The sequence below is a fragment of the Bidens hawaiensis genome, unplaced genomic scaffold (genome assembly GCF_021521415.1).
Source record: "Bidens hawaiensis isolate Kalapana, Puna unplaced genomic scaffold, B.hawaiensis_p1.1 tig00029413_1, whole genome shotgun sequence".
Lineage (NCBI taxonomy): Eukaryota > Viridiplantae > Streptophyta > Magnoliopsida > Asterales > Asteraceae > Bidens > Bidens hawaiensis.
The window spans coordinates 104,831-131,646 of NW_027494878.1; the positions used below are offsets into that span (position 1 = coordinate 104,831).

At 37.6% G+C, this 26,816-nt stretch overlaps 1 long non-coding RNA gene across 1 annotated transcript in view; it reads right to left on the bottom strand.

Annotated features, from left to right (window-relative positions):
• Positions 1-5,038: 5,038 nt before the first annotated feature.
• LOC143578965 (uncharacterized) overlaps positions 5,039-26,816 on the bottom strand; it is a 44,562-nt gene continuing 22,784 nt past the window's right edge. Inside the window, exon 2 of the long non-coding RNA XR_013143368.1 lies at positions 5,039-5,174. This is a non-coding gene — a long non-coding RNA (uncharacterized LOC143578965). The remainder of the gene's footprint in view (positions 5,175-26,816) is intronic.

Genomic DNA, 26,816 nt, shown 5'->3' on the forward strand with positions numbered 1-26,816 from the left:
TTGAAACATGAATCACTTGATGATATCATCACAAGATATTATCATTTGATGACCGAACTAAATAATTACTCCATTGAATACAAGGAAGAAGAGGTAGTAGGGAAACTTCTTGATGCTCTTCCACCGAAATGGGAAATGTAAACTGTACTGATGAGAGAAGATAAAGATTTTGACAAGATTGATTTGGAAACAGTGGTCAATAAGTTACGAAATTTTGAACTAAACATGGTTCGAAAGGAGACACCAACTGATCCGGTTCAGGATCCGGGAATGTATGGTGCTAAAGTCACTCCGAGTTCAAGTTTAAAATTAGAATCCACTACCTACTACTCTAAGGGGGAATCAAACTCAACTCCAGATGGTCATGTGATTCTCAATATGGATGGTGACGTATGTTTAGTAGCAGGAGGGAGTAATTCCTCAAAGCCTCAAACTACAACTGGAAATTTCTCATCCAATGCTTCAAACAATAACTACTCACAGATGCCTATGAGTGTGAAATCTGCTGAACAACAGTTTGCCCTCTATGCATCTTTCATTGCATCCTATGAGAACTATATCAAAGATAAAATAGTAGACCCTGCAACTTTGGATGAAGACTATGATCAGATCGATGCTGATGATTTGGAAGAGATGGATCTACAGTGGCAGATGGCTATGATAGTAAGAAGGTTAAAGAGATTCATGAAGAAAACGGGTAGAAAGTTTGTTGGAGAAAGACCAGGGTTTGATAAATCAAAGGTTCGATGTTACAACTGTCAACAAAATGGACACTTTGCTAAGGAATGTACAAATGAGAGAGTCGAACGAAGTCAGAACAGGCCTGCACAACAGAATGGGGGTGGTAGTGAAAATAGGGCTATGGTATCTCGACAGAATGGTGGATACAACTGGAATATACAAGTTGAAGAAGTGTTCGAACAGGCTAATTTGGTAAACATCGAAACTGGAGGAAGTGAGAGAGAGACAGAAGAAGATCAGGCATACATGGCAGAAGTGAACGATCAGCTCTCTAAGGTAACGTCTGAACTTCATTGTGAACAATGTGAAAATCTGTCTGAACAATTAAAAACATTAACTGATCAGTTTGTTAGTTTGGATACTAAATTTAAAAACCTGAAAGATGAACATCACTACTCTAAAACTAAAGAAAATAGTTACTCGGTAAAAATAAAAGCTAGTGAAAAGGATATCAGAAGTCTTAAAGCCGGTCTAGCTGAAAAAATACAAGTAATTGATCTTAGTTATGAAGTGTTAGAAGAAAAGACCAAACTAATTGCTGAAAAAGATAAACAGATAGCTGATTACCAGGTAAAAGTGGTGGAACTAAACAGGAAAATTAAACAATTTAGAAATTCTTCAACAATGCTAGATCACATAGCCAGTCCTCCAAAAACTGAGAATAAAACGAATACTAATTATGATGCTGGTAAGAATGTGAACACACCAAATTCATTGGACTAATCCAAGATTTCAAAGAAATCAGTCTCGTTTTTTCCCTGTAAACTACCAAACCAACAATTATAATTCAGTTAATTCACGAAGGTTTGGATGGCCTCATAGCCAGTCCTCTAGAAGGTTTCCGTTCAGAAATTACAGAAAGCATCCTCAAACTGACTTTGGGCAACCAAAGTACTGGATGCTGGACAACAGATTTAATCGACCCAAGACCAGTAGGTCTTGGGTCCCCAGATTTTAATTTATTTCTTTCATTGTGCAGGAACAATCAAACAGGGCTGTAAACAATATGTGGGTTGTAGACAATGGCTGTTCCCGGCACATGACTGGTAACAAGAAGTTGTTACGTGACTGGAAATCTGTTCAAGGAGGAAGGGTTAGTTTCGCTGGAGAGAGTGGAGGAAGAATCAGTGGTATTGGAACTGTGACGAATGGAAGAATAAAGTTAGAGAATGTGAATTTTGTGGAAGAGTTGAAGCATAACTTGTTGAGTGTTTCTCAGATTTGTGACAAAGAATACACGGTGCATTTTACTAAAAATGAGGCAATCGTTCTTTATCCTGGTTTCAAGATACCAGAGGCCTGGGTTGTGATGAAAGCTCCAAGAGAAAAGAACACATATGTAATGGATATGAGGTCAACTGAGATGACAACAGAAGAGTCATGTCTTCTGTCAAAGGAAACTGAGTCTGAGTCAGAGTTGTGGCATGGAAGAATAGGACATATACATCTTCGCAAAATGAATTACATTGTCAAGAATGGGCTGGTACTTGGGGTTCCCTTGAAGAATTTTAACTTTGAAGATCAATGCTTGTCGTGCAAGAAAGGAAAGCAACACAAAAAGCCTCATCACTCCAAGAGGGTTAACTCAATTGTCAGCACCCTAGACCTACTACACATGGATCTCTTTGGTCCTGTGAATGTAAAGAGTCTAGGTGGAACGTCATACTGCTTGGTTGTAACCGATGATTACTCTCGATACTCTTGGGTATACTTTCTAAAGGCAAAAGATGAGACAGTTCAGTTGGTAATTAACTTGATTACCAAGGTTGAAAATATTGTTGAGAGAAAGGTAAAGTACATCAGGAGTGATAATGGTACAGAGTTCAAGAACTATCAGATGGAGATGTTCTGCTTACAGAAAGGGATAGAACATCAGTATAGCGCCCCGTATACTCCGCAACAAAATGGAGTAGCTGAGAGGAAGAATAGAACGCTAATCGAAGGAGCCAGAACCATGCTGGCAGATGCTAAACTTCCCGTGGTGTTCTGGGCTGAGGCTGTTGCTACAGCCTGCTATATCCTTAATCGTGTTTTAACTATTAAAAGATTAAATAAAACATGTTATGAACTTATGCATGGTAGAAAGCCAAACTTGAAGGGTCTTGAACCTTTCGGATCCCCATGTTCGATATTAAAGACTAAATCTAAATTTGGTGAGAAATCCGACGAAGGTATCTTAGTCGGATATGTTGTTGGGACCCAAACAGAAGAGTCTTTAATTTATCAAACAGCAAGGTTGAGGTGGTCTGTAACACTGACATTACGAGTTACAAATCACCAAGGCCTAGCATGGGACCTGCTGAAGCTTTCGACTATGATAAACTATTCAAATCTTTTAATGTGCCTTACTTGGATTTTGCAGAAGTTGATGAGAAAATTGCTTCACAGATTATGTATGACAAGGAGGAAAATATTGTGCAACGGCCGCAATACGATGAAAGTCAACTAACCTCGTCAAGTGCTGTTGATACTCCTGCTGTCTCTACTGAAGAAGAATTCTACATTCCATTTCACACTCAACATCAATCACACACTGATGAACTCTCTTCAAATTTAGAAAACAATCTGGAAGTTGGTCCGGTTCAGACTACTAGAATTCACAAAAATCACCCTTTGGAGAACGTGATAGGTAATCCGTCTGACGGTGTTCGAACAAGAAGAAGTTTGGATGCACACAAATGTGTTTACGCAAGCATTAAAGACACGGGTATTATAAATGAATGCTTGTACACCTGCTTCATCAGCCAGATTGAACCAAAGAATTATCAAATGGCTCTAAAGGATAGCTCGTGGGTTGAAGCCATGCAGGAAGAACTAGCACAGTTTGAGAAGATGGAAGTATGGAAATTAGTTGAAAAACCACAGGACGTGAATGCTATAGGTACTAAGTGGGTTTTTAAATGTAAGAGAGATGAGAAAGGGAAAATCATACGCAACAAGGCAAGATTGGTAGTGAAAGGGTTTAATTAGCAGGAAGGAGTCGATTACAATGAAGTGTTTGCTCCTGTAGCAAGATTGGAAGCAATCCGACTGTTCTTGGCTTATGCTGCACACAAAGAAATGAAAGTGTTCCAGTTAGATGTGAAAAGTGCATTTCTGTATGGTGAAGTTGATGAGGTGGTATATGTTGAACAACCCCCGGGGTTCCCTGACCCAGATTTTCCTGATCATGTGTACAAACTGAGCAAAGCATTGTATGGATTACATCAGGCTCCTCGTGCCTGGTACGCAACCTTGTCCGACTACTTGCTTGAGAATGGGTTCGAAAGAGGAAAGATCGATAGTACGCTGTTTGTCAAGAGAAAAGGGGGAGATTTTCTACTCGTTAAGTCTATGTGGACGACACCATTTTTGCTGCATCAAAAGTCACCATGTGTTAGGAATTTGAAGCAGTCATGAAAAAGAGGTTTGAAATGAGCGCCATGGGCGAATTAACTTTTTTTTTGGGATTGCAGGTAGATCAGAAGAAAGATGGGATGTTTATTCATCAAACGAAATATGTCCATGATGTGCTCAAACGCTTCAAGATGGACGATAGCACCCCATTTGACACTCTAATTTACGTCAACCATAAACTGGGTGCTGATTCTGACAGTGATGAAGATGTTGATCCCACCCAATATCGAGCAATTATAGGTTCTTTAATGTATCTAACTGCACCTAGACCTGACATTATGTTTGCAGTTTGTCTTTGTGCTCATTTTCAGGCAAACCCGAAGGAGTCTCACATGAAGGGAGTGAAGAGAATCTTGCGGTATCTCAAAGGGAAGCCAAAGTTGGGACCATGGTACACGAAAGGGGGAGAACTGGATTTGGTAGCTTACACAGATTCTGACTATGGAGGTTGCAATCAGAACAGGAAGTTCACAACCGGTGGATGTTAGTTTCTCGGAGGAAGATTGGTATCGTGGCAGTGCATGAAACAGACCTCAGTAGCCATTTCCACCTATGAAGCAGAGTACATGGCAGCATCAAACTGCTGCTCCCAGGTTCTATGGATACAACATCAATTTCGCGATTATGGTCTGAATTTCACTCAAACTCCTATTTGCATTGATAACACTGCTGCAATCTCAGTAACTAACAATCCCGTAAAACACAGTAAAAATAAACATATTGACATTCGTCATCATTTTATACAGGATTGTGCTGAGAAGAAATTAATTGTGCTTGAAAAGGTGGATTCATTGGATAATTTTGCCGATCTTTTTACTAAAGCGTTTGACCGATCCCGTTTTCAAAATGTTGTTGAGCTTAATGGGATGATCAATCCCGAGTAACCTTGTTTTAAATTTTATTAAAAAAAAACCATCACTATTGCTTAAAATTATGTCGGTTGCTCAAGTTTGAAGGACATATCTTCGGATATGTTTGGTCCTTATCTCTACTTGTAGTTTATGAGGATAGCCATTAACTGGATGACTGAAAGTGACCTGGGCGGTTTTTGATGTGCTTTGGTTCTTTTGCTTAAAAATTAGTCGTTCATACTTAGTTAGAGGGACACATACTTGTATGTGGTCGGTCCAGCTGTTCCATTGGATCTTCAGGATAGCCGTTTACCTGATGACTTTCACTTGTTCGGGGCGTTAGAATTTAAAATTTTTTTTGGGGAGATGATATAATTTTTCAAGTCTATAACTTCGTAAGAAGTTTCAAAACGATGTTTAAAAGAAAATTGATCCAACCTTGGAAAGTGATAGAAAAACTGTTTTTGTGGGCTTAACTGGTGAAGTTATTAGGCTTAAAAGACTCTAGAACAGTCATTGTATGTTATGGTAGCTTTCTATGGTATGTAAAAGTAGAAGTGATACAAACTAAATATTCTCGATTTAATGTGGAGAATCATTTTGAGTTGTGCATGTCTCCATATACATCTTTCTGAATGATAGGCAGAAAAGTGATTACCCGTACACGAGCCCCTGAGTGTTCTGATTTCCGCGAAGAAAGTGTTAGTATCTGCAATGATCCAGATTCGGGACTTGCAGTGGTCTTCAATTTGTACTTAGTAAATGTTAAAAAAAACAAAAAAAAACTTATTATTATTAAGCCTTCTGAAGCTTTTATTATACCAAATATCTAGAAAGAGGCTAGGAAGAATTGTTCAAGTGTAAGATTGTACGGGAAGAAGACTCTAAAGAAAGACGTGTGCTCATTGTTTTAATCAGACACTAAGGGTCGAAGTCAACTCGGGGTGACTTGGGGAAAGCCAAATACGCTTTGAGAATAGATAGGAGGCACCACAATCTCTCATGTGATGTCCATCTAAATTTTGAGCTTAATTGAACCTAATCCGTATCACAGAAGCGATGAAAAACCATACTAAGTTTTATACCTGCTTACAAACCTGCTTCTTTATGTCATAATACCGGTGAACATGGATCTAAGTGACAGCCACTTAATCAGTATGATTCCTGTTCGGATCTTTTCTAAAACATGCTGGCTTGTTAAGACTGAAATTTGATCCCGTTTATTCTATTACTAATTTTTCGTTATGTATTTCGTTTTATGTTTTACATTTATATAACATGGTTACTTGGTTCTTTGATTATCAATTTTAAATTTGTTACTGAAAATTGTTAAATAGTATAAAGTGAACCTTGTTAAATCTCTAAAGGTTCGGTCTTAAAATGGGAGACGTTTTTGGCGAAGTTAACTTATCAGCGATGTTGACCACAGTGTTAACAAAGTTTTGGCTGAGCGAAGTTAAATGTGGGCGAAGTTTGATACATGGTTTTGGTTAAGCGAAGTTAAACTAGGGCAAAGTTAACCTAACTTCGCCCCTGGGTTACGTTTACCTATTTAAAGGCTTTAGATGGTCAATTGAGTCAATTATTTTCACACCTTAACCCATCGGCGAACTTAGTCCTTGAACAGACCTTGTATTGATCCTCTCTATTGTTTGATTTCTGTTCCGTGATACAGGTTTGTAAGATCATTGTGACCCGTAATTCGTAAGACTTGGTAATAATCGGCGTCTTGATGATCCAATGTGTGGCTTCGGTTAAACGGACCTTAAACCCTCGTTCAACATCTTGTGTTAACTGTGTTTTAGTCTTCCTATGGTCATCTGAGCCTATATCGGCTACCGATTTCATGTTTTCATTCGCAAAATCGATCAAACACAGCCCCAATTGGGTCATTATGATGCGCCGATTAGAGAAGTGAGGTTAAGGGACTGATTAACTTCGCCTTATCAGAAACTTCAACCCTAATTTATCTGGTTTATTTCGTTTTACTTAGGCGAAGTTGAGCCACAGCGAGGTTAAACATAAAAGATGTCATAACTTCGCCACTGGTAACAAGCGAAATTATGATCTGTTAATAAACTATTCTAATTTAGACCGTTTGTTGTGCATTTATGGCTGCTGTGGCAGGGGCTGGTGGTGCTGGTGGTGACGAAGGTGGTGACAACAACCGACAGTTTTTTCCGGGACACAACATGTATATTACATTGGATCCGGATGCTCGTGGCCTTGATGATTATCGGGAGATCATTTCATTCCTTGTTCGTTCACGTATTTTTCATGCCATCACGACTACTCTTCCCATTTCATTACCAAATATCGAAGACTTTTTGGCGAACAGTTGAATATGACTGTAGGGTTGATCCTCCGGTTATGCGTGCTACAGTTAACAATCAGGTGGTATAGTTCTCAGCTGATCAGATAAGGGTAGCTCTACAGCTCGGGGTTGAAACTACTAATGATCCTACTGATTTTTCGGCCTACTTTAGAGATGGTGAGTTTCTACGTATGGGGTATTTAGGTCCGATGGGAGACTCTCAGAGGAGGAAAGGGTTTCTGTTAGATCAGTGGCGGTTTCTTATGCAAGTGATGATAGTGTGCATGTCAGGACAAAAAGCTGGTACAGATGGTATGGGTGCGATGATGCAATCGGCTATGACTGCTTTAACCTATAATAGGCCCTATAGTTTCAGCCAGATGATTTTTTATGAGATTGATCGTCAGAGACGTGCGACTGCCCGGGAAAGATTTTTGATGTATCCGAGATTTTTACAGATGATTCTGAATCATGTGGCTCCTAACTTGCCACAACGACGTCCTATTTCATTTGTGGAAAGTGTGTCTTAGAGAATATTTGCACAATGTAAGTCATCAAGTGCTCGGAGTAACCCTGATCTACGTCCACGGCACACTACCCTGTATGGTTATTTGGTGAATCCGGCGTATGTTCCTCCTCAAGGTGATGAATTTCGTGACCCGGCACCGCAACAGGCTAATGTTCCTCAACCACCTCCTGTGGTTCAACCACCACGTGTGGTACAGCAAGCATTGCCTGCTGATCCTGTTGTCGCTGTGGAACAACAGGTTGATCTTGAAGTTGCCTTTGGAGGCAAGGTTTCTTTGACATGGATCGGGTTGATCCAGCTGCTGAAATTCAAGCCTCAGTAGCTGAGGTGTCTGGGGTAAATGTGTCCATGATTGCTACTTTGGTGGCGGATTCTAGAAGAGCCGACTCTGATTTCTCCACTGACGATGTTTTTAAGGCACAACAGATTATTGCCAGACAAGGAAAAATACATGGAAAGAGGAAGAAAGATTCGGATGATAGTGAATCTGACTATGAGTAGGAGTTAGACAAGTTGGTACGAAGATCGAAGATGGCCAGGGCTGGTGAAAGTTCAGGAGTTGGTGAAAGCTCAAGGGTGGTTCGTTTCTCTCCACCCTCGTTATCTGGTATGACTATGGTTCCTACTACTACGACTGTTACAGTGCCGATTACCACCAGTGTTTCTTTGGCGACCACGTCGTTGTCTTTTGGTACTCCTCCAACCACATTTCTGTTTACTGCTCCAGAGATAGTTTCCTTGCAAGATTTGTTGAGTCTACAGTGGTTGCTGAACAGTCAAGAATTAATCTCATCCAAACTCATGCCATCCAGAGACTTGTGGCAGAGAATCAGTTACAGTCGTCCCTCCTTGTTGAACACGGTAAATTATTTGATGCCTTTAAAGAGTTCTTAGCATCTTAGGGGGAGACGAGCTGCAAGGGCGATGAGTTGAGAACCAAGAAGAGACAAGATAGAGACGATGATCCCAATGCATCGAAAGGTGCAGGTGGTGAGTTGCCAAGAACTGAACAAACTCTTGGGACTTCCACATCTCAGGGGGAGTCAACTGGTACATCAGGTGGATCAGGTGGTGAGAATGTCGTTGTTGTTGATGATGAGGAAGTGTTGGGTGATGATGATGATGATTTAACAGATGATGTGTTAACTATTGTTGAGATTGAAAAGATAGGAGAACAGATTGTGATTGATAGTGAGATAGAAGAAGGTGAGATTGTGGATGATAGTGTAGAACATGATATTCCAGATGTTGACAAGGTGAATGTGAGTCAAGATGTGGATGTGTCAGATGAGTCTGAATGGGAAGAACAGCCGAGATGGAAGGAAGGCTGTGCTCAGTGGTTCTTCAAGACAAAGAAGCCCGTAGTGCCGACAATGTTCTAAAAGAGTTACAACATCAAGGGGTATGCTGAGTCGAAGAAAGGTATTATTTGCTGGCTGTATGATGAGCAGTTAAAGTTGTTTGTGAATAAGCGTTATGATGGGATTCAGTACTTTAAAAGGCTTTGAGATCACTGAACACCTTGCCTGAGTGTGAGGTGAAAGACTTAGCTAAAATTGGGATTGATTAATAGGAGTGGTGACAATATGGCAAGAATAATTGGGAAGATCGTGTGGAAAGAGAGTGTAAAAGAGAAGAAGTTTGAGTTGCTAAAGCCTCAGAAAGGGAAGTTAGTTGAAGATAAGGAAAGGGGAACGCGAGCTGATGGCAAGCCTTGGATGGTGATGAAGTAGAAACCAATTCGGTGTTTGAAAGAGGTGCCATTGAAAATGATGCCTAAAGATGTGTTAAAGAATCTCAAGTGATGGTATGTCGACTGCCAGACTGCTGAAGCCGTTAGGAAGATGAGGACGAGCAGGAGATTCTGAGAGTGTATGATCCCATGCACTTGGTTAATTTGTCTCAAGCTGATTTGCAGGTACTGAACGATAAGAAGATATTCTATATTCCTGCGTGGAAGGATGAAGCAAAAAAGTACCAAAAGGTGGTCTCTGTCTGTATAAGGCAGGGAGTTCATGCTTGAAGATGAGTGGCATGAGAGTTTTGGGATTACAAGACACGAGAAAGAAGATAGAGATATGAAGCTACTGCCAATGGGGAGTCTGTTGGTGCATGATGTCAGTAGTTCAGTATCTCGTGTTTTGCATGTGTCTGTAATCGTTTTAGTTTGTTTCGTTTTTGTTTGAATATTGTTTTATGTAAGTTCGCCATGTATGTTAGCGAACTTGGGATTAGCGAAGTTAGACAACTTCGCCTAGTATGTTAGGCGAAGTTGTCAAAGTCTATATATACTTCGGCTTAGGTTTTTTTGGAAAAGGTTTTGGATGGCAGAACGTGTGTTAGTGATTATTGATATCACGTGTTGAAGCTTTGCAATATAATCGAGTTTATTAGTATTGTTCCGTGTGTTATACTTTACCGATTCAACGTATTGCTTATCTTACACTCGTATCGTATTACCTGGGGATTCCACACCCTCGTGTTACGAGATACTCCTGTGTAGATCCGGCTGGGAACTTATAATTAATAATAATAATAATAATAATAATAATAACATAATTAAGATAAATAAATCTTAACAATACCCCCCCCCCCCCTCAAATAACCTTTTTCCCTCAAAAAGTTATCATGTAACATTGTTGGAGAAGCATATCATTTGCTGTAAGATCTTGTTAAAACCTTCCCTTTCTTAATACGTGTTAATTTTGTACTCTAATTATTTAGTAACTTGTTGATCTGGATTTTGTCATTTTAGTTGAAGAAGCCGTAAGGAAGGCCTGCGTTCCCAACACTATTTTTGTCATGTTCTACGGGTTTAGAAAGATAGAACAAAGGGTAATGTTTCTGCATCTGCCATATAGGTCACCTTTTACATTTTTAAAGTTTTCTTATTTAATTAAATGTTTCTGCATCTGCATGTGTCTTAGGAATATGGATGGATCAAGGACTGGATGATATATCCATTTCTAGACCGCTTCGAAAGGTGTGCGTATATATATATAGTATTTAAGCATATACTGTTTTACACAATTGGGCTATGGGTTGTGTTTTAAATGAGATGTTAAAGATTGTTTAATTAACTAATTATACTCGTTCAGTTTGATGATTTCTGTAAGGCAATACATGAGGCGTACCAAGCAGGAAACGGGTATTTAAACTCAGCCTCTCTGGACAGGGATTTCTGATCAGATTTCAGAATCTAGTCACCGTGGTAAGGCAAATTGTTTGTTAGGATTAAACGCAAACACAAACTGAACATGACATGAAAGCAATAAACGACACGAGGATTTAACATGGTTCGGTCTAAACTGACCTATGTCCACGGGTGGCAACTAGATATTCTTTATTGAGTGACAATGTTAACAAGTACATAACATCAAATATATAGAGATACACTAAGGGTTTGTATCTTATTTAACAAGGAATCCAAACCTGGCCGGGCCTGCCCTTTGGACTTCAAATAATAAACCGGGCCAACACCGAAAAGGCCTACGAAACCCAACAAACTCCCACTCGGAGGCCTTGAGTACTCTCGTTTGCACTCCTGATTGTACTTCTGTAATCCTAACATTAACCATCTTCTAGTTGCCACCCGCCTTCTCATTAGTTAACAGGCCCGTTAAAGCTCCCCTGAGCTCCAACACGTCAGTCATGACTAGAACTGCCCCTGACCCGTTCTCTGTCCCTACCGGCTCCCACGAAAATAAACTACCGGATCCTGAGATACTCTGAGAACAAACACTCTCCATATTTAGCAAGTAATTCACTGGAGAGACTTTTACAGCCGGAATACTGGTTTTCTTAATCCACTTTCGACCAAGAACTGTAACTGAAACACGACTTGTGCTCCCACTGTCACGATGTCCTCTGACTGATTTAACATTCCTAGCTCGTTCATCCTGAATCTTCACTTTGGCTCTGGGTTTGTCACTTGCAAAACGAACCTTCTTCTGCCCACGAGATTCTGTGAACCGGACTTTGTCTTTCACCAAAACTGGATCAACTCCTTTCGGTGACATATCGACCATATACAACGAACCCATTTTCTTGCCACGAGCAACAACGAGATTCCCTTTGACTACTTTCCACTGCCCATTCCCGAACTTAACATCGTAACCCTGGTCATCCAACAGCCCAACTGAAATCAAACTTTTCTTCAAACTTGGAATAACCCTAACTTCTTTCAAAGTCCAAGAAGTACCGGTTGAAGTTATCAAATCAACATCTCCCATACCCGTAACCTCTAGAATATCATCGTTCGCAAGTCGAACCTTTCCAAAATCCCCAAACTTTAAATTCTTTATCGTTTCACTACAGTGAGTGGTATGAAACGATGCACTAGAATCCATCACCCAAGCATCAACGTTATCCTCAACACTAAGAATGAAAAACTCATCCTCTGGGCATTCTTCTGCAGTGTTGACTTCTTTAACGTTCACCTCTTTTTTACCATTCGGACACTGATTCCTGAAGTGTTCTTTCTCTTTACAACCCCAGCATTCAATATCTTTGCGAGTCCTAGACCGACTCCTCTTCCTGCTCCCACTGCCTCGTTGTTTTCCCCTACCTCTGCCTTCTGTGACTAATATATTACTTGATGATTCACCTGAATTTCTGCGTCTTGAATCTTCTCCAAGAATCAAATCCCGAATCCCATCAAAAGTAATTTTTGTAGACAAACTACAAACTGCAGTCACTGTTTGCGACCAACTGTCGGGCAAGGAGGATAACAATAAAAAACCTTGAACTTCATCATCAAACTTAATGCCGACTGACACTAAGCAGGAGAGGTTCGAATTAAGAATATTGATATGCGTTGTAACTGACCCACCCTCTTTCATTCGAGTTGTCACTAGCTCTCTGATAAGATAGACCTTATTCACTGCCGAAGGCTTCTCATACATGTTGGATAGTGCGTCCATCGTACCACGGGCTGTGGTTTCTTTCATAACGTTAAACGCCACATCTTCCGACAACGACAAAGTAATACAAGCACTAGCTTTCTTGTCTAACTTCTTCCAATATGCTTCTGACAACTTTTCTGGTTTTTCCTCCTCAAGCACTACATCCAAGTCTTTCTGACAAAGTAGCGCTTCAATATGCATCTTCCACCAACCAAACTTCTGTCCGTCAAACTTCTGTATCGAAACCTTTCCGTGTTCTGCCATGACAATGACTAAAACAAAAAACTGGATAAAAACAGAGATAGCCACGACAATTTTACGAGCCCGAACTTAACGATTGTCTTATTGAACTCTGTTAAACAATCAACCTATTTTAAACATGCAGCGGAATAACGAACTGTAAATCAGAAAACTGAAACGATAAAACCTGACAAACGCGGTTGGCACTGGCCTAAGTTTCTTTAAATTTCTTCTGACTTGAAACTGTTCTTCAACGAAAAATAGGATCTTGATTCAACTGTTTTTGACTAAACTGCCAAATACTTTAGGCCAACACAATAATGAACAAACTCGGCTACTGCCTTTTGTATTATTACTGCCTTTTGTAATTGGTGTGACGAGGAGCAGGCAACAAAGTAAAAAAAATTACTTAACTTTTGTTTGGTGTGAACTCCAAGAAAAAGAAAAATAATATATTCTTCCTTCGTCTCTCTGGTTTCAAACACCAAACTCAGAACATAAATATTCCTTCGACAATCCGGCGATCCAAACGAACTTCGCCTCGCCTTCCTCTTCTGGTCAACAACAAACTGAACGGTGGTGATGCTTTGCTTAACTTGTTTTGTACAGAACCCAAACACTCCAATCTTTGACGGCAAGCGACCGCGACAACCGGCTGTTGTGGCGGCGAGAATCGAACAGCGACGGCGGCAGAACCCTAGCGCAGTAGGGTGGCGGCGACAACTCGGTGGGTTCTCGTGTTCTTCGTGTGATCCCAAACCTAAGCTCTAGATACCACTTGTTAGGATTAAACGCACACACAAACCGAACACGACACGAAAGCAATAAACGACACGAGGATATAACGTGGTTCGGTCTAAACTGACCTACGTCCACGGGTGGCAACTAGATATTATTTATTGAGTGACAACGATTACAAGTACACGACATCAAATATATAGAGATACACTTAGGGTTTGTATCTTATTAAACAAGAAATCCAAACCGGGCCGGACCTACCCTTTGGACTTCAAATAATAAACCGGGTCTACACCGAAAAGGCCTACGAAACCCAACAGTTCATGTAATTGTGTCTAAGCATTCTTTTTCTTAATATGTGTTTTTACTCTTATTTACTAGTTGAATTGGATTTTGTTAATTTAGTTAAAGAAGCAACAAACATGGAGGCAAATCATAAACAAACTGTTGTTGGGAACAACAGGAGCCGGAATTTTGGGAATCTAGTATTCCCAATCTGCTAGTTCACAAAGAACCAAGCGGGTGAGGTTAACGGAAAACCCTTTGACGGATGCTTAGATTTTTGGCTTTCGCAATGGGGTTAGAAGGCGGTGCATTGAGTAAGAACACGAGGCAAGCGCTCAACAGTTCTTGGCAGAGATTTGCATCAACCAGAAATCAAGTTGTAACTTTTATCATTTGGTTTCTAATGTAAACATTTGTTTGGTTATGTATTTATTTGATTTCACTTCGCATATTCATTTCGGTTTAATTATTGGTAGAGAGAAATGTTTCAAATGTGTGTAACAAACGGCAATATTTAATGCTAACATAACCATTGAAAGGATTTCACTCCTGACGATGTTCTTCGACATGCAGTACTTGATAGATTGTTCCTTTTTTTTGACAACCATAAAAATAGGGACTAAAAAGGATTTATTAGTCAACCATAATGTGAGAACCCAAGACTCGACGTTCAATTAACTTAGAATAGCCATAAGACGCACACGCTAATCTTCTGTTAGCCAAGCTTAATTTCAGCCTATGTGTTAATGAAACAAACTCGGCCCACATTTTAGAATGCACAAGATAGGCTTGGCCCTTGTCTAGAAAAATCATTGATGTAGGCCCGACCCACATATGTTTATTAACATCCTATGGGCTGGCCATATCTTAACACAAGAACTCAATACTGTTAACTTTAAGAATATTACTATCGCATACCACCAAATAAAAACACAATATTATAAATAATGAGCTATCATTAAAATTTCCAAATGCTCCATATAACTAATTTATGAAAAAAAGTTTATTTATAAAAGTGTTTAACAAGAAAATACTTAGGATAACTCTGAAATTTAAATATGCAATTTGTTACTTATTATTCAAAAATAATTTCTTTACTTCTTTTTTTATAAACATAGCTGGCCGCCTCCTATTTACAACTCATTAAAATGATAAAACTTTATAAAAACAATTATTTGATATCTTGTATGTCTTGAAAATCCCCTTAAGATATTATGCCTCTTTCATCTCTCCATATAATCTCTTGCAATCACAATCATATCTCAGTTACAGACATCTAGCAATCTCGCTGCTTGTACATTAAAGAACCGAAGTTGCCATCTATGATCCAGAATTCGGGTACATTATAAATATTCTAATGAATCCATATTCCATTCTGGCATACTCCAACTATTGATTCCGATGATATTATGAAAAATTTGTAACATTCGTTATTTTTCAACATATTAATAACAAAACGAATTCTTATGACTTATATTATTTTCGTTATGTTTAACTTAAAGTATCGATTATGTTTAATTTCCTTATGATTTATATGTTTACAACTTGTGATTGATCAACCATAAACCAGGGAACAATTTGTAAATATTATTCAAGATCCATGTTTTCCTTTCCCTTTGACCCGTCATCAACGACCAGCCCCCACCTATTTCTTATCTTCAAATATTGAACCTCAAATATAGAGTAAAACAAGGAATCATTCATGCTTACTCGCGTCTTGTCCAACACGTTAATCTCCTATATGGTAATCTCGCGTAATTACAGCAAACTTTGAACGAATTGATCAATTATCATTATTACAAACCGCTGACATATATTGACGCTAATCCCCTATAAATACTAGTCTATAATTCAATTAAACAAAACCGCACTATCCTCTCAACATTCCGAGTTAAAACCCTAAATCAATTTCAACACACAAGCTGTCTAAGATCGAGTTTGATTTTGTGCTCCAAGCCGAAAACCCTAGGTTGTCGTTCACTCTCAATACATCATCATACCAGGGATTATTATATGGGTTTTGATAGGATGTACATGAATGCTTGTTAAAACCCCTCTGTCAGTTTGAATGGACAAAGGGTATAAGATGATCAATTTGGAGTTTGTCTAATTAGGGTTTATGTTGATTTAGGAACTAACCAACGCATGTAGTTGTATTAAATCTAAAGCAAACTTACGTTAATATTCTAGTCGGTCAAGTTGTTCGTGTTGGTGCGTGTTCAACCCAGGCTCTCATAGACCCGGGTTTGATCCTCTGCAGCACCAAGTTGACAATTTTTCTTTCTATCCTTTTATTTCTTTTGTTTTTAGTTAAATTTATTTAAAGTTATAAATATAATAAAAGCCAATAGTGTTGTACTTGTTTTAATGAACCGAACCCCTTTAAACAATTTAAGGAAATTTTTCCCATTTAACAATTCCATACATATATGTAATTATATATTCATTTATAAATTTATATCACCTTGATTTAAAAAATATACCTGATATATATATATATATATATATATATATATATATATATATATATATATATATATGGGAGGGTTATTTTGAGAACCAGGGTGAGTTTTAAGAACTTTAAGAACTCAATTTTGAACCACACATTTATTTAAATGATATGAAATATGAGGCTGAGATTAAATTTAATTAAAAGATAAAGCATGAGAGAGAATAAGTATTTTTGATAATTATACAAGTTTAAACGTTAGTTACACATGTGTAAAAATTCGATTGGGTGTGTAAAAAAATACCATAATTTTTTGTACATCACTTACACTTACGTATTACACATGTGTAAAAAAAATTCGAAAAATAATTTGTTACGTTGAGTTCTTTCGAGTTCTTAAAACTCAAAGCGGTTCTCAAAAGAAATCAATCATGTATATATATATATATATATATATATATATATATATATATATATATATGCATGTATGTTAAATGAGATATTTACCTAAAAAGAGTTTTATTTGTCTAAACTAGCCGATCACCAAAATAAGTTTTTCGTTTAAATACATAATTATATAATAAATATTAGCAATTTATAGTGTAAGGTCCCGTTACCGGCGCCTCACATTTGGACGTTGGATTTACTCATAAAAATAGTTCTAAACTGAAGAGTTAATAAAAAATTCGCGGAATATAAAAACTTTCATAAAACATTTCATCAAACCATAACTTGTCTTAAAACAACATCTTGTCTTTCAGAATAAACAAAACATTAAATTTAAACGTCTTGAGTCTTCCGATGCCAGCCTCTTATTCAATGCCACATGTCCCCTCAAGCGAGATACCTCATTCTACTCACCTGCGTGCATACTAAAAGTCAGCTACGCTGAGTGAGTTCTAGTTAATCACGTATCGTATAATACATACACTTACCTTCAATCATACATCCGAAGATACATAATAATTACTTTACTAACTTACTTTCATTACATAATTTCATACATACATTCATACTTTATTACTTTCATACTATATAAATTACTGTCCATTCTAACTCAGATATTATTAGGGTCTGGTCCCTCTTTCCTTTGTCTATCTCAGATATTATTAGGGTCTGGTCCCTTTCTTGTCTATCTCAGATATTATTAGGGTCTGGTCCCTTTTTACATCTCTATCTCATATATTATTAGGGTTTGGTCCCTTCTATCTCAGATATTATTAGGGTCTGGTCCCTCTTTCTTCATCTTTGAACATACTGTCTTTACATACCCATAACATACATACTTTCTTTAATCATACATACATATTCATATATTGTACACATATATATATCATACACATTCATCTATCATAAACATACCTCCCTTGTTAGCACGTGCAATATCCGAAGATCGTTCACGTACCGACAAGCTTTCACTCACATTTAAGATATACATACATAACATATAAACCATATAAGGCATACACTTACAGGTTATGGTAAGTGTATTAACTATCACATCGAGTATGCACATAGCCCCGAAAACATAACAAGGAAATGGGCTAGAAACTCACCTGAATGGGGTTACGTTCACCGTTAATGGTAATCCCGTTCTTCAGTTATGCATGGCTGACTGTATAATAATTACACGTATCAATTAACTATCACTACTCATATCATCTTTCTAGTCTTAGTTATTACCCACAACGAACGGGGGTCCGGGGGTAGCGCCCCTGTCAGCGGGGTTCTATGGGCACTAGCCCCTAGCAGGTCCAAGGGGCAGAGCCCCTGGCTGGGGTCGAGCTGCCAGGTCAGCTCGGATCTCGCTCTCTCTCGGCGGCCGTATGTGGTGTAGTGTAGATGTGTGTTTTTTTGAGTGTGTAGAGATTAGGATGATAAGAATGAGGACTTAGGGTTTTAGGATGATTTAGGGGATATTTATATCCCTTAAAGCCCATGGACCTAAGGTCCATTCCCTTTAATCCATCTTAATTAGTCCAAGTCCATGATCTTTATTAATACTAATTAATTATTTAGACCCAATAACTAAACACGACTTTCTTTTATTAAATACGAGAATTTTAGGATGTTACATATAATTAAAAATCAATAAATAACTAGTCAAAATAATTAATCGTTACATTTAATTCGACTTATTTAAAATGTATATAAAATATATTCAATGCTTTATTAATCCCAAATTCGTTATAAACCCTTATTATCAAGTCTTGTTCATTTATAGCATCCAAGTATTTATTTTATTTGTACATTTAAAATTAGGACATATCATCGAGACTTCTCGTGAAAGTAACTAACGTGTTCTCTTTAACCGCCATTACGTCATCGTCTATCATATCCAATGTGAGTTTTCATACCCCTTTTTCCATCTTTTATATTTTGGGGGTAGCATGTATACCTTATTCAATTTTATTCATGTTTTATTTCTACATCTATTAAAAGCATAATTCAATATATGTTTATTTATGATTTATTGCGTGCTCTATGATGATGCTCTATGTGCTTAAATGTTTATTTTAGGTTTGGTGGTCGGCATCTCATCCTCATCTATACTCATATGATATGATCGTACATTTACCCAAATACATTGATTTTGATTCAATAGGAACGGGTCCACATCTATTTAGTTGTTTACATTTTCTTAAGATTTGTAATGTTCATCATTTACATATGAATTGTGATTTACCTATCTATATATATAATACTAAAACTTATGTATTCTTACCAGCATTCGTGCTGACAAACTCTATTTTTATACATGCTACAGGTACAAGTAGTGATATTGTTCAAGATTGAAGATATTAGTATTAACTTAGGATAATCACTCAAAATACAAAATCATGATATAATTGTTTCTTATTATTAAATTTGTGTACTTGTTTAATATTAATGAAATTAAATAGTTATTGTCGCTTTAATTAGTGTCTTTTGAGCTACTGTCCAATCAATACGTTACGCCCCGGCATGTTCTTTCACCTTTGGTCGGGGTGTGACAGAGAGCCAAAGGCTATAAGATAGCTGGTTAGATTTAAAGACCTAGTAACATGCTTAGGGTCCTTATACGTGATATGTCTTTACGTATTTGCACCCTGAGTTATATTATTGATTGCAGTAGCTTAAGCACTATTTAATGATTTAATATTATTCTTGTACACAAAATCACACACTTATTCCGAGGCTATGCCTCACTATCAAAATTATTTTTAAAACTCTAGAACGGTTTTTAATCGGGAAATTCCTTAAGAAATCCCACCTTTTTACTCCCCTCTCCTTGAGGATGATTCGGGTGACGAATATGTAGTAAACTGTAAGAGGAACACACTTGTTCACCGAACTCTTGACACCAAGGCTTGCGAGCCTAAGGAAGTTCAATGCGCATAAATCTCAATTAACCGCGCCGACAGCCGGTTCACTTAAAGTAACAAAATATATGAATATGTATGTATGACTAAAGAAAGTATGTATGTTATGGGTATGTAAAGACAGTATGTTCGAAGATGAAGAAAGAGGGACATGACAGCCGGTTCACTTAAATCTCAATTAACTAATATATCTTTTTTTAAAAGAAGAAGCAAAACTGGGCTGCCGGGGCTCGAACCTGCGCCGACAGCCGGTTCACCAAATACACTCGCCACACCCAACCAACTGAACCGGGCGTTAAGATGGTTATGACCTGCTAACACCAAATTAAAAACACACAGTCGCAATCCAGGTTTTTGATATAAACCCTAAATCATCAATCCATTTAATCAGTGATTGTTAATTAAATCAGTGTTAGGGTTACCGTTGAGGGATGAATGGCGATCACAACAATATAACTAATTACCTCAGAGGATGATGTTATGATGGTGCATTATAAACGGAACTCGACGGCAAGAAACGGGAATCGTACGCCGATGTGCAGATCATTGAAACATAATTCATCATGGGGTTAACACTGGCAATGGCTAGAGGATGCTATTTGTACAATCAATTGAATTATTATTGCTCGATTACATGTATTATAAAAACGGGTTTAGACGGTTATTTAGAATATATCAATACATATTAATATTGATCTTGTTTCCTAAAAACAATTGTCAGTGAAGGCCGATTATGGTATGAGGAACAATATTGTTGATCTAATTCCAACTATAGAAAGAAAATTGTGTCCCAAGTTATCATTTATTGAATTCAGGTTCAATAAAGTAAAAGTGGATACGGGTTTGGATCGTGGATATCCGTTTGGTGAAAACGGTTATAGCAATATTTGCAGTTTAGACCTTGTAGTATGAAGTTGGAAACAATTCACACGCTTAAAGGAACATGAAAGGAACATGACAGCCGGTTCACTTAAATCTCAATTAACGAATATATTTTTTTTAAAAGAAGAAGCAAAACTGGGCTGCCGGGGCTCGAACCTGCGCCGACAGCCGGTTCACCAAATACACTCGCCACACCCAACCAACTGAACCGGGCGTTCAGATGGTTATGACCTGCTAACACCAAATTAAAAACACACAGTCGCAATCCAGGTTTTTGATATAAACCCTAAATCATCAATCCATTTAATCAGTGATTTTTAATTAAATCAGTGTTAGGGTTACCAATGAGGGATGAATGGCGATCACAACAATATAACTAATTACCTCAGAGGATGATGTTATGATGGTGCATTATACACGGAACTCGACAGCAAGAAACAGGAATCGTACGCCGATGTGCAGATCATTGAAACATAATTCATCATGGGGTTAACACTGGCAATGGCTAGAGGATGCTATTTGTACAATCAGTTGAATTATTATTGCTCGATTACATGTATTATAAAAACGGGTTTAGACGGTTATTTAGAATATATCAATACATATTAATATTGATCTTGTTTCCTAAACACAATTGTCAGTGAAGGCTGATTATGGTATGAGGAACAATATTGTTGATCTAATTCCAGCTATAGAACGAAAATTGTGTCCCAAGTTATCATTTATTGAATTCAGGTTCAATAAAGTAAAAGTGGATACGGGTTTGGATCGTGGATATCCGTTTGGTGAAAACGGTTATAGCAATATTTGCAGTTTAGACATTGTAGTATGAAGTTGGAAACATATAGGGTTAAAAGTATTGTTTAGGGTCATTTTTTTATATACTTGAAAGTTATTATAGTTAAATTAAATATATATAACAAATAATAAAATAATACTAACTCGATAAAGGTGACCTTTATTAATTAAAATTTTTCGAACATGAAAAGGGGTCGGGCAGTTTAGATTTGGAAAACACGAGTTGTTACACCCGCAGGCATCATTGCTTTGTCTCTAACAAGTCACCTGAAACATGTTTAAACTATTTGTTCAACAAGAAATACCGGTGAGTACATTCATTCGTAAATGACACATTTTACATTTACAACATTAAGATGTTTTTACATTTACATTTGATCAACATTTTACATTTTACATATGCCTATTTACAAACTACCGAAGGGTACTTACCACTCGACTGTATCTATGACTGTGGTCATATTACTCATTGGCTAACACTTATCCAATAAGTAATGTGTAATAGCCCAGTAGGCAAGCCTTGCAAACAAAACCCCACAATACTGATAGTAACCATCCCATAAGTTTACAGAGACTTAATCACAGTAATGTATTTAAAATACTTTAAAAATATATTTGATAGCATTTAGACCATCTGCCATGAGTTTTATAGGTCTTTGAAATCATCATGACAGTGTCGGAAAAACGGTTGTCTCACGCAAATGTGAGTGGTACAAAAACTCGAATGTCTCACCTTGCAAGTTTACAATTAAAGAACGCCTCTTGGTATTAAGCACCTAGGATAAAAACAATGTAGTATATCTAGATTAGTATAAAACCGATAATAATAACGATAATCACGAGATTAGAAATTTTACATGATGGCACAATTTCTTACCTTAATATGCAAAGCTTTTGGATTCACGCATATAAGTTTCTTTCGATAGGATAGGATATTGCTACGACACTCGGGTATTATACCATCTTTCTTAATTTACATATAATATATAAGGAAATTTCAAAGAGAAAGAAATTTTGGACGAAGAGAAATGTCCCGTTTTCAATCTAATAATGCAATTTCTGGAGCCTGTCGCGATATGCGATGGCCATAAACAAAGGGCGTCGCGTATCTCTAAGAATCTTGTAGCTTAGCCTAGTGAGCCCTAGGCATGCTATGTGACATGCCACGTGGCTCGTCTGCGTAACCTCCACGTCGCGGTACGTGATGTGCTACTTTAATAGGTTATCGCGTATCACTATGCCACAATGTTTCTTGATAACTTACATGTCATCGCGCAACGCGATGAGGCTAATCTAAAACTATCGTGTATCACGATGGGAGGATTATTAAAAATCTAATTTTTACATAAAAATACTAAGGTGGCCCTTAAGCGGCTCACGGCGATGCGAGCGTGCGAAGTGCAAAGTGCGCTATCGAAGCGCCACATTGCACCCATCGCACTTCACCCGAGCTCGAGCCCGTGCGTGTGTGCGTTCGGGTGCTTCGCACCCTCCGCTAGGACTACTGGTTGTGATTTGTCTTATAAGAATATTATCATATGAGTTTTCTTTCTTATAAAGAGATCACTAGTTTTTTAATCTAGCAATGTGGGATAAGAACTTACACTCCTATTTATACCATGGTTGAAGCCTCTCTTTTCATTCCTCCACCAATGTGGGATGGAATTTTCTTCATTATATTTCTTTAATTTTATTTTGTGATTTGTTATAGCTGACAACAGACAAGTTGTTGACAAGAGTTTGCATCAACAGTGTTCGGGTGTAGAGTTGGAACTTGAGTGCTTGTAAATGGTGTGGTAGACATTCCACGAAACTGATTGAACAAGTAGTGATAATCAAACAACCAGTTGGGTCTGGTGCGAGCATCGGTAGGGTTAAGCTCTTGCCAGTCAACATTGAAGGACTCCATAATCACCTTTGTTATCTTGTTGAAGACACGATAAGCGGTTTTGTTGGCTACATACCCAACAAAGTAACACTCATCGGCCTTTCAGCAAACTTTGGGTCTTGGTGAGCACCTATATGGAGTAAGGTATGAAAGAGCCTGATTGAATGAATACGAATCAATTCATAGAGTCATACATATGGATCTAGTTCTTGATGTGTTGTAGGTGATTGAATGATTAAGTGAACGAAGTGTGTGTGTGTGTGTGTGTTGGGAGGGAAATTCGACAGAGTAACGACACACTTGAATAATTATCAACACATTTTTTAAATTACGTTTCAGGAAACAACTATATATAGAAGACGAAGTCCATTCGTTATACAGGTCATAAGAATAATACTCATTCATCTTCATTCCGTACTTTAACATAACAGTATAGCGAATGACTCATTTGCGATACCTCATATGTTAACATTCCATAACGAATTGTACAATAACTAATAATGATTAGGCCCATTCATTAAACATCATTAATGAATGGCCATTAAACATAACATATGAGTTCGTTAGACATCCTTAACGAATGAACACCTAAACATAACGTATGGACAAGTGAAAAGACCAAATTACCCTTTTACATTAATAAAGATACATTACAATAAAAACAAAGACCGAGATGACTAAAACAATGCACTAACAAACATCCCCTCGTCACGTGCTCTTTCTCTTTAATCAGTTGAACCTCTTAGACTTTCAATCTGCAAGCTCACTCGCGGTAATTTTACCACTCACCAATGTTTCATAAGAACTCATGAAAGCACTTAAGAAAGGAAAATGTTGTTCAGTTTCTTTCATGTTCACATTTGGTGGTTAAGCTGAAGCATTACCAATACCACCATAACAATTGTTTGACCCAGAAGCCATGAAACAAATATTTGGCATTTGTTCATTCATTGAAGATGGCATTTCTTGTGAATTCTGAGACAAGAAAGAGTAATTGGAGCTGAAGAGCTGCCTTAAGGTAAAGATCCTCTATACAATGTTAGATCTTGGTTTTCTTTAGTTGATTTCGGGCACTTCATATCATATTACCTTTACTCTATATCTTGAATGAACTCCATTTCTGTTAACTCCTCAGATTTAAAGAATGAATTTTATTTTAAAACAAGTAGAAAATTGGAATAAGAATTCGACAAAGCGTTCTTTATAGTGTCAATCTGGTCAGACTGAGAATGTTCCATATTTTTTTTACTCATCTCACCAATAAGATAACTAAAGCTGGTCAACATGTAACATCCCAAAATTTCAAATAATAACAATTAATATATTATTATTTATTATGATGGGAAGGTTTACTTGAGTTAGTAAAGAAATGATAAAATAATAAATTTGGAAAGAAAAGTAGGCTAATTAGATGGAATTAATCATAGACCAAAAAGGAAAGATGGGCCTTAGGTTCATGGGCTTAAGGGAGTATAAATACCCCTTAAACCATAATCCTTTCCATTTCCATCCATTCTACACCCTTGCTAACACCACAAAACACACACACACTCTCTCCCATCATTGACTGAATACCGATAGATATTGGTTACACGAGCTAGATACAAGATAAAGGTTGATAAACGAGTTAAATCGTAAACAAAAACTTCAAATGTATGTTCTCGATCTTTAAAGCTTATGTTTTTATATACGGTTGGCCATGGAATTAAGCCCGAGAGTAGATCGGGTATAAACGAACCATAAAGTAGCAAACTTGATGTTAACATGGACTTAACGAACCTATGATTATGAATGGCTCATTTAAAGAAACCCAAGATCTAGTTTTGAACATCTTTAGCCCTAAAGGTTCAAACTTTATGCCAAGGGTGGGCTAGATCTTGACGATGGATGGATAATAGGTGTAAAAGATATAAGAAGAGTAGCTAATTAGTAATGAAAACCATCAACAGCTACCTGAGCTGATAAAGAATTTCCAAATTTAAGTTGAAAGCATCTGACGAGGAGTTCTCGGCCACTAAGTTCTCGGCGACCTGAGTTATCGGTCAAATAAGGAGTTCTTGGTCAAACATGGGAATTCGGTCAAACATGGGTTCTCGATCAACAGGGGTTCTCTGTCTTGAGTTCTCGGCCACTCAAGGTGGCTAAACCCAGTTGGACCCAGATGTTCAATGGACAGTTGGGCCTGACCTGACTAAGTCCACAAGTTTTAAGCCTATATTCTACCTAAAACAAACTAGTCCATCATCATAGACTAAGCAAACGAGCCCAACTTAGAAAATACGTTAGTTAACTAAAATATCAACTTAATCAATTATACGGTTAATTAACAAATATATATTTAACAGTTAGTCGGGCTCAGTTAAAGAAGGGAAAAACAATGAATGGGGAGCATAACAGGATCCAGGTGAGTTTCTAGCCACATTCCTTGTTATATTTTCGGGGTTGTGTGCATACTTGATGTAATTAGTTAATACACTTAGCTTAAGTGGTAAGTGTATGCCTATTATGATATATGTGAAGGTTATGAATGAATGCTTGACGGTACATAAACAATCTTCGGATATTGTATGTACTGTTAGGAGATCGTTTAAAGATGTGATTGTTTATACACGTTATATGTATGATGTATGTATGTTATAGATTAATGAGTATGTAAGAAAGTATATAAAATTAATAAAAAGAAAAGGAAAGTATGTTATGAAAGAATTAATGGTAAAGGGTGGCAGACCCTAATAATATCTGTAAAGGAGGGTGGCAGACCCTAATAATATCTGTGAAGGAGGGTGGCAGACCCTATTAATATCTGTGGGGTTATAGGGCAAGAGGCTCTTTAAGAGGCTCTTTAAGTATGAGAGATTTAAGCATCCTACATGCTTAAACTCGAACAGAGAATGGGATTAAAGTAAGAAAAGAAAGAAGATGCCAGTTCAAGATAGCTATAGGTCACTCAAACAAGCTCAGTAAAGGTAAGGTGTATGATCAGATAATAAATGTTAATGTTATCTTAATTGCTAAGGAGGAATATGTGAATTTTAGGGATAGGATTAATTGATTATTTTAATTGACTGACTGTTTAAAAGTAGAACCAACACAAATAGACTCATAAGGGGAAGTGTATAGGACACGGAAAGTAACATGATCAGCTAATCACAGCTGGCCACTGTTATTACATGTTAGCCTTACTATCCTTGTACTAAATAGTTCCTTGAGTGATGACGCTTGTGTTTTTCCCCTTTAGAATACGATGGCTGGAGCTAGAGAAGTTGTGAGAGCAGGAGGTCGAACTGGACGTCATGGCAGGCCTCGTCTTGTCCAACAACCTTCGGTAGAAACAACTTCCAACACTGGAGATGAACGAAGCACAGCTGGATGAAACCCTAGCAACAACGAAGGGGTTCAACGGGATCCCGCAATTCAAGCAGCTATTATTCAAGCTGTT